Source organism: Capsicum annuum, unplaced genomic scaffold (assembly GCF_002878395.1).
Source record: "Capsicum annuum cultivar UCD-10X-F1 unplaced genomic scaffold, UCD10Xv1.1 ctg70972, whole genome shotgun sequence".
In the NCBI taxonomy this organism is placed as follows: domain Eukaryota; kingdom Viridiplantae; phylum Streptophyta; class Magnoliopsida; order Solanales; family Solanaceae; genus Capsicum; species Capsicum annuum.
The window spans coordinates 1-8,268 of NW_025880757.1; the positions used below are offsets into that span (position 1 = coordinate 1).

Sequence of the window (8,268 nt, forward strand, 5' to 3'; positions counted from 1 at the left end):
TGTATTGATCTTCTTTCTTATTCTTTCATAAGTGTGTGACGTTTAGGATCAATTAGATGAATCTAACTATCTTATTTTATTAATCAGATGGTTTGTAGAGCAGCTATTGGTAGGGGAAGAGGTAGAGACCCTCAAAGGGGCCGAGGTAGGGGTAGTCATGATACCGCAGAGGATAGCACTGCCACTCCAAGAAGTTCAAGGGAGCCTACTCCTGAATGGAATGATAGTCCACCTCCACCATCTTATGAGGGTAGTACTTTTGAGGTACTTGCTTTCGTACAAAGAACCATAAAGGGCTTGGCCGATCAACTGGATAGACAGGAGATGGGTGGTCAACATAATTCTGCACAGTTCCAAGCACCTATTTAGACTTACAACTTTGGAAATAAGGAAGTTTCTTTGTAGGAGTTTCTAAAGTTGAAATCACTAAAATTCACAGGTTCAGACAGTTCAGCTGATCCTTAGAGCTTTTTGGATGGTACATTCAAGGTGCTGCGTGTGTTAGGGTGTTCTAGTGAGAGGGTTGTGGAGATTGCATTGTACAAGTTAGAGGACATGACTAACACTTAGTATGAAACTTTATTGCTAGGAAGTCCTACAGGAGCAGCACCTCTGACATGGGATGATTTCACTAAGTTCTTCATAGATACCCTTCTTCTTGAAAGTCAGAAACAAAAATATACAGCTCAGTTTGAGAGATTAGTTCAAACTCCAGATATGGATGTGTTGACCTATAATACTATGTTTTGCAAGCTTGCTAGATTTGCTTCATACTTGGTGTCCACAGAAGCAGCTCGAGTCTAGAGGTTTGTAAATGGGCTGGTTGCTCATCTTTATAATACAGTGGCCCCACAGATGAAAGTCTTGACCTATTATGAGATAGTAGATCTTGATAGCATAATTGAGGAGAAGGGTCATATAGAGTGGGTAGCTTATAAGGTTCGTAAGAAGGCTAAGATGAGTGGATCTTTAGTGGTGACTTAAGTGCAAATCGGAGAGCAGAAAATAAGGGAAAGCATCAGGGCCATCAGACAGGGACAAATTTAGTTTCATAGTCTGCATATAATCCACCTTCTATATAGGGTACCTAAGGGTCTTCAATATCTTAGGGATATCATAGTTTCGGATAGATGTATGTCACTACTCCATCCTACCAAACTTATGTCAAATTGCATATCGGTCAATATCGTGTTTTGATTAAAGAATGTTTTTGATGTGGATAGTTAGGTCATCGCATCAGGGATTTCCCTTAATTTTAGAGAAGTGCTAGTCAGGGTTCTGGTTAGGTAGCTGCACCGAGTCAGGCTACTCGTAATCCCGTAGGTATGAGAAATAAAGGTTGAGGTAACGGAGAATGGGTTGTTGGAAATTAGGCACAAGGAAATGCTGGTAGAGGCCAACCGAGAGTCTTTGCACTTACTAGATAGGATGTTCAGGCCTCGAATGCAGTGGTTACAGGTATTCTTTCTATTTGTTCTTTTGATGCATATGCTTTGATTGATCCGGGTTCTACCCACTCTTATATATCCTCATATTTTGCTGTGAGATTTGATAGACATACTGAGATGTTAGATTGTCCTTTTCTTATTGCCACTCCCATGGGAGATTCTTTGCTATGCTATGATAGATTTTCATGCAAAGATAGTTAGATTTAAGATACCCAACAAATCTAGTTTTGTATTGGAAGGGGGTCAAGTTTCAGAGGTTAGTAAAGTTATATCTTTTATGAAGACCCAACAACTATTGAAGAAAGGTTGCATGGGTTTCTTGGCTATGATGAGTGATGTTGGGAAGAGAGTCCTTAGTTTGGAGGACTACCTGTGGTGAAGGAATTTTCTATTGTATTTCCTGAGGAGTTGTCAGGATTACCTCCAGTACAAGAGATAGACTTCGGTATTGAATTAGCACCTGACACTATGCCAATATCTATACCCTCATATTGTATGGCACCAGCAGAATTAAAAGAGCTCAAATAACAGTTGCAAGACTTATAAGATAAGAGTTTCATCAAACCGAGTATATCGCCATAGGGTGCACCAGTTTTGTTTGTAAAGCAGAAAGATGGATCTCTAAGGATGTGTATTGACTACAGGCAGCTAAATAAGGTAATAATACATAACAAGTATCCGTTTCCTCGTATAGAGGACCTGTCTAATCAGTTACAAGGGGTTGTCCATTTTTGAAAGATTGATCTTTGGTCTGGCTATCATCAGCTTAGAATCAAGGAGAAAGGTATATCCAAGACAACATTCAGAACTCTACTTTCGGGTTAATCAATGCTCCTGCTACATTTATGAACTTGATGAATAGGGTGTTCAGGCCATATTTGGACAAATTTTTTATAGTATTTATTGATGATATTCTGATATACTCTCATAGCCTAGAAAAACATAAGAATGATCTGGTGACTGTATTGAAGACATTGCAGGAACATAAGCTTTATGCTAAGTTCTCAAAATACAAATTTTGGCTCGACTCAGTATCCTTTTTACGGCATGTTGTCTACAAAGAAGGTATCACGATGGATTCTAAAAAGACAAAAGCAGTACAGAAATAGCCTACGCCTACTTCACCCACATAGATTCACAGCTTTATAGGTTTGGCTACTTACTATAGGCGTTTTGTGCAGGATTTCTCCAAAATTATAGCTCCATTAACTAGGTTAACATAGAAAGACGTGAAGTTCTAGTGGACAAAAGAATGTGAGCAGAGCTTCCAGAAACTCAAAATATGTTTGACCACTGCACCGGTATTAGCCTTACCATCAGGCTCTGGAGGATTCAAGGTATTTTATGATGCTTCGAGGGTTGGATTAGGATGTGTTCTCATGCAACATGATCATGTTATTGATTATGCTTTGAGGCAGTTGAAGAAACACAAGCTGAACTATCCTACACATGATTTGGAGATGGCCATTGTGGTTTTTTGCACTTAAGATTTAGAGGCATTACTTATACAGTAAAACTTGTGAGATTTATACCGATCAGAAGAGTTTGCATTACATTTTTCAACAGCGAGAGCTAAATCTTCGGCAGCGTCATTGGATGGAATTACTCAAAGATTATGATTGTGCTATCTTGTATTATCCAGGAAATGCTAATATTGTGGCTGATGCTTTGAGCAGGAAATATATGGGTAGTTTGGTGCATATAGCTCCTGGAAAGAGGCAGTTGGCGAAAGATGTGCAGAAACTTAAAGGCAAAGTTGTCAGTTTTGGTGTTAGAAGGTCAGGGGTATTGTTGACTTATGTTCAAGCTAAATCTTATTTGATAGAGCGCATAAAGACCATTCAATTTGAGGATAGGTAGTTGTGTAAATATTGAGATGAGGTCCTTGCTGATCAAATAAAGATGATTATAGGTTAAAATGATTAAGTGGGTAATTGATTATGTGTACCAGCTGTAGATGGGTTAAGACGAGCTATTCTTGAGAAAGCTCACAACTCTAGATATACCATTCACCCTGGTTCTACTAAGATATATCATGACCTGAAGTAGTTCTACTGGCGAGACGGTATGAAGAACGATATTGCTAACTTTGTTTATAGTTGCTTGACTTGTCAACAGGTTAAAGCGGAGCATCAATGACCAGCAGGATTATTGCAAGAGATCAGGATTCCAGATTGGAAATGGGAAAGAGTTACCATGGATTTCGTAATCAGGCTTTCGTGAACCATTAAAGGCCATGACTCTGTATGGGTAATTGTAGATCGGCTTACTAAGTTTGCTCACTTCATGCCAGTAAAGACTACATATACAGAAGTGAAATATGCTCAGTTATTTATGAATAAAATTGTCTGACGTCATGGAGTTCCATTATCCATCATTTCTGATAGAGGATCACAGTTCACTTCACGCTTTTGGAGATATTTCCAAGAAGCATTGGGTACCTAAGTGGATCTTAGTACTGAATTTCATCCACAGACGAACGGACAATTTAAGCGTACTATACAAATTTTAGAGGCTATGTTGAGAGCCTACATTCTTGACTTTGGAGGTAGTTGACATACTTACTTACTGCTAGCTGAATTTGCTTAAAGTAATAGTTTTCAGTCAAATATTCAGATGGCTCTATATGAAGTCTTGTATGGTAGACGATGTTGTTCTCCTATCGGATGGTTTGAATTTAGAGAGGCTAAGGTTTTAGGATCGTACTTGGTACAGGATGCTATGGATAAGGTCCAATTATTTAAACAGAGGTTACTCATAGCTCAAAGTAGACAAAAGTCATATGCTGACAGGAGAAGAAGAGATTTGGTATTTGCAGTTGGGGATAAGGATTTTCTACGAGTCTCTCCTATGAAAGGTGTGATGCGATTTGGAAAAAGAGGTAAATTAAGCCCGGGGTATGTAGGACCTTATGAGATACTTGAGCGTATAGGAGGAGTGGCGTATAGAGTGGCACTCCCTCCTGAGATGTTTTTTGTCCATCCAGTGTTTCATGTCTCTATGCTAAGGAAGTGTATATCAGATTCTTCGTGCATACTCGAAGCACTAACCTTGCAACTTGATGAGAACTTAACCCATGAAGAGGAACCTGTGGCTATCATTGATCGACAAGTAAGAAGATTACAGCCGAAAGAGTTGGTGTTCGTGAAAGTCTTATGGAAGAACCATACCATAGAAGAAGCTACGTAGGAGTCAGAAAAAGATATGAGACTCAAGTACCCTCACTTGTTTCAGTCTTCAGGTATGCACTTAATCTAAATTCAGGGACCGAATTTCTTAAGGTGGGGAGAATGTAATACCCCAAATTATAATTAGTGAGTAATTATAATTGAAAAAAATTATTTTATAAGAGATATAGGCTAAAGCCCATATTAATAAGAAAAAGGAAAAGAATTTAGAAGAGTTAGGGTCGTGGCCCATATCCAATTCAAATTGAATTAGGAAAAACAATATATTATATATTGCCAAAAAGGGCTTTTGCCATCAAAGGATTAAGAAGGCAAAGGTTAGGAGCAACTAAGGCAGTAAATAATCTGCCAATCACGCCGAAGAGGAAAAAAAATCAATTGTTCCTTGAGTTAAAAAAAAAAAAAAGAAAGGTTTAAGGTTGATTGGAAAATTCTTCCGGGTTTAAGATTTGATTGAAGGAAGTCCTATCAATTGTTCGAGGTGACAAGTTGGTATTTTGAAAATTGTACTTTGAGTAGTAATCTTACCATAATCTGTGTTTGTTAACTTGCATATTTTATACTTGATTTTGATGAAATAATGAGTTACGAAATGCTTTGAAATTGCATGTGGGGAAGTCCTTTACTTGATATAATATTGAAATGGTTATTTGAGATATGATATTATTACAATGAATATTCTTTACTTACATGAGATTAAGTATTTTTGATATATGTTTTATTCAAGTTCACATGTATTATTATTGATATGAATTTTAAAGTTATATTCTATTCTGAAAGATGTTTTCATATGAATATCCTATTGTTTTCAAAGAATTTATGAATGGGAGTAAACCTTGATTGAATCTCATAGCTTACGGTGGGATTATTAGACCAGGTCCATATTTACTAATGAATGTTATAGCCCTCGCTAGTAGGAAAGAGAACTAGCATACTATTACTGATATGATATGGGACTCCTTTATGAGGGATCCACTGTTATGGGTTATTCTTAATAAAGAAGAATGTCACACTGATTACATGATTCATTCTTGGAAACCTCTCAAATATTTAATAATTGATATGATACGATGCTTTTTGAGTTTATTACTGAACCATTGGTTAACTTCTCTTACATGAAACAATGATATTTTTTTTGTTACTATTTTCTGAAAAAGCATTAATTTCATGATGTTTTCTGACTTTTCCCCATTAAAACAGTTATGGTTAAGTGTTATTAATCACTGAGCTAGCGTCTCACTCCCCGCTATTATTTTTCAGAGAACGCAGGTGACGGTGAGTATCTCATTGGCTAGAGGATTCGAGTAGCATATTCCTGGTGAGCCTTGTTCGCGTGGGCTATAGTTTATTTATTCGTTATGTTTCTTTTTCTTGAAAACTCTTAGTTTGCTCCATAGTCATGTCTTTAGAGTTTTGAATATTCTTTCATTATTTTGAATTTGTGGAGTAATTGACTTTTTTTTAGTTTTGGAGATGGATTTCGTATTGATATTGGTGGTGTTGGTGCCTTGTTGATGGTTTGTGTTGGTGTGATTGATGTGTTGTTTGTGGTGCTGTTGAATTGAGGCAGGAAATTTTCTTGATAAGCCCCAAAACAAAGGTAACTCTACCCTATTTTATGTAGAATTTTGACTAGGCTTGCTTTGGAGTCCTAAACTCCTTTGTGCCGATCATGATCCTATTTTTGGATGTGACAATAGCACACCGATTTGGCCTGAAAATCTCTCATTTTCACCATTTTACCTACCTGACCACCCAAATGGCCCTGCCCACTCAAACGGACTACACTAGGACGCTCCCCAGCCTCCCTGGCATGCCCCGATCGATTTTTGATTAAGAACTTAAATAGCTGATGAGAGAAAAAGAGAAGAAGAATGGATGCTTGATTATGCACTTCAGCAGGCGATAAGTCAACTTGCTCTGACTCAGCAAAGGAAGGTGGAACTTCTTATAAAATCCTTTGAAACTGTAGTTCTACCATAAGGAAATAATAGTCAGATTGCATTTCCTAAGCTCAGAGCTAGTGGTGAAGAACATTTGTAGATCACATGTAAGAAGAACGTATTCGTGCCTTGTAAGCAAGAGAAAGTTGTTGCGGGTACAGACAGAAAGCTTGAAGAAAATGACTGCTCTATGTACAAGAATCATGATCTTCAACAGTCTATACTTAGGCAAAAGTCGGATGAAATGATAAGCACTTTGAGTAATGAGGGGCACTTTGAGTAATGAGGTTTGGGTGGAAGGAAAAGCTCGGATTGAAGATCAGGAAGATAGCTCAAATGATTCCAGGAAAGAGATCCCCTCCTCTATCTCAAGCTTAACCAATACAGTTAATAGAGTAGAAGATGTGGATCTTGAGAATAATGATGGCGTTATTAGTGAAATATCTAATACAACTCAGAGCTCCAGAGCTCATCTTCGGCCAATGATGCAGCAATGCAAGAAAATATTGCCAAGAGAAAGACAGAAAAAGAATGTGCAAAAATACCTAAACTTGGTTGTGGATTTTCTCTCTTGCTATCAATATCTGATCCTAAAGAAGACAATGGAGCATCCAAGGGTCAGGCGGACAAACGGAGTTACATCAACATGTGGCATATGGTATCACAGCATGTTCTATCAGATGTTGCATCAAAAGTTGGAAATGAACTACTCGATGGAACTAATGATGGGGTAGAAGACTATAGTACACCGACTGAAAGGAAAACATACAACTCTCTCTAGAATTTCTCCGAGACAAAGGTTGATGCAGAGACAAACAGGGAAGATCATAATCCAAGGCAACACGGAAGAAGTTTCTGTAGAGATGATGCTGTCAAACTCATAAGAGAGGCAATTAACGAGATCCTTACTTCGCCAATTCAAGAAGATTCATCAGATACACAGTCAGTCACCAATGATATAATCTCGGACCAGGAACTCTCGGAGGCTGAAGGTGAAGTGAATAATAGCTCAAATTCTACAGAAAGCTTGACAAATCTTGACATAACTAAAGATGGAAAGATGTTGGATCAAGAAATAAAGGATCCAAAAGAAGAGAGAGAACTTCCACTAACCATGAACAAACCTAAGACACAAAGGTCCAAGAACTGGAGCAAACTGAAGAAGTTGATCCTCCCCAGGATATCAATCAAGGGACTAGAAAAAGAAAGGAAATTCAACAAGGAAATTCAACCCCCGAGCACCTCAGCTTCTTCCCGCTACACCTAATCAAGAACCAGAAAAAGTGGACTTGAGACATCAAATGGCAGATGAGAGAAAAAAAGCAGAAAAATGGATTCTTGATTATGCAATGCAGAATTTGGTCACCACGCTAACTCCTGCTAGGAAAAAAAGAGTGGCAATGCTTGTGGAAGCATTCGAAGCAGTTGTTATGCTCCCAGAAGTATGAACTCAACCTAGTATTGGTGGCAAATTCCTTCATTACTTGTATGAATTTAGAAGGTGAGCATACATATTTATATTCGTTCTAATTCACTTATCGCGATGAATAAACCTATAGAAAAAGTAAACTCATAGGTAAATTTGTAGTTGTACATGCTTTTTCTACACAGTGAGGCTACAAACAACAGTTAGAAAGTCACTAAACGTTGAAAGCGAGAGTGATTATTGATTGAATTCACTATAGAGGA

At 37.9% G+C, this 8,268-nt stretch overlaps 1 pseudogene; it reads left to right on the forward strand.

The window, feature by feature from the left end:
* Positions 1 to 3,804: 3,804 nt before the first annotated feature.
* LOC124894177 lies at positions 3,805 to 8,028 on the forward strand (annotated as a pseudogene).
* Positions 8,029 to 8,268: the final 240 nt, after the last annotated feature.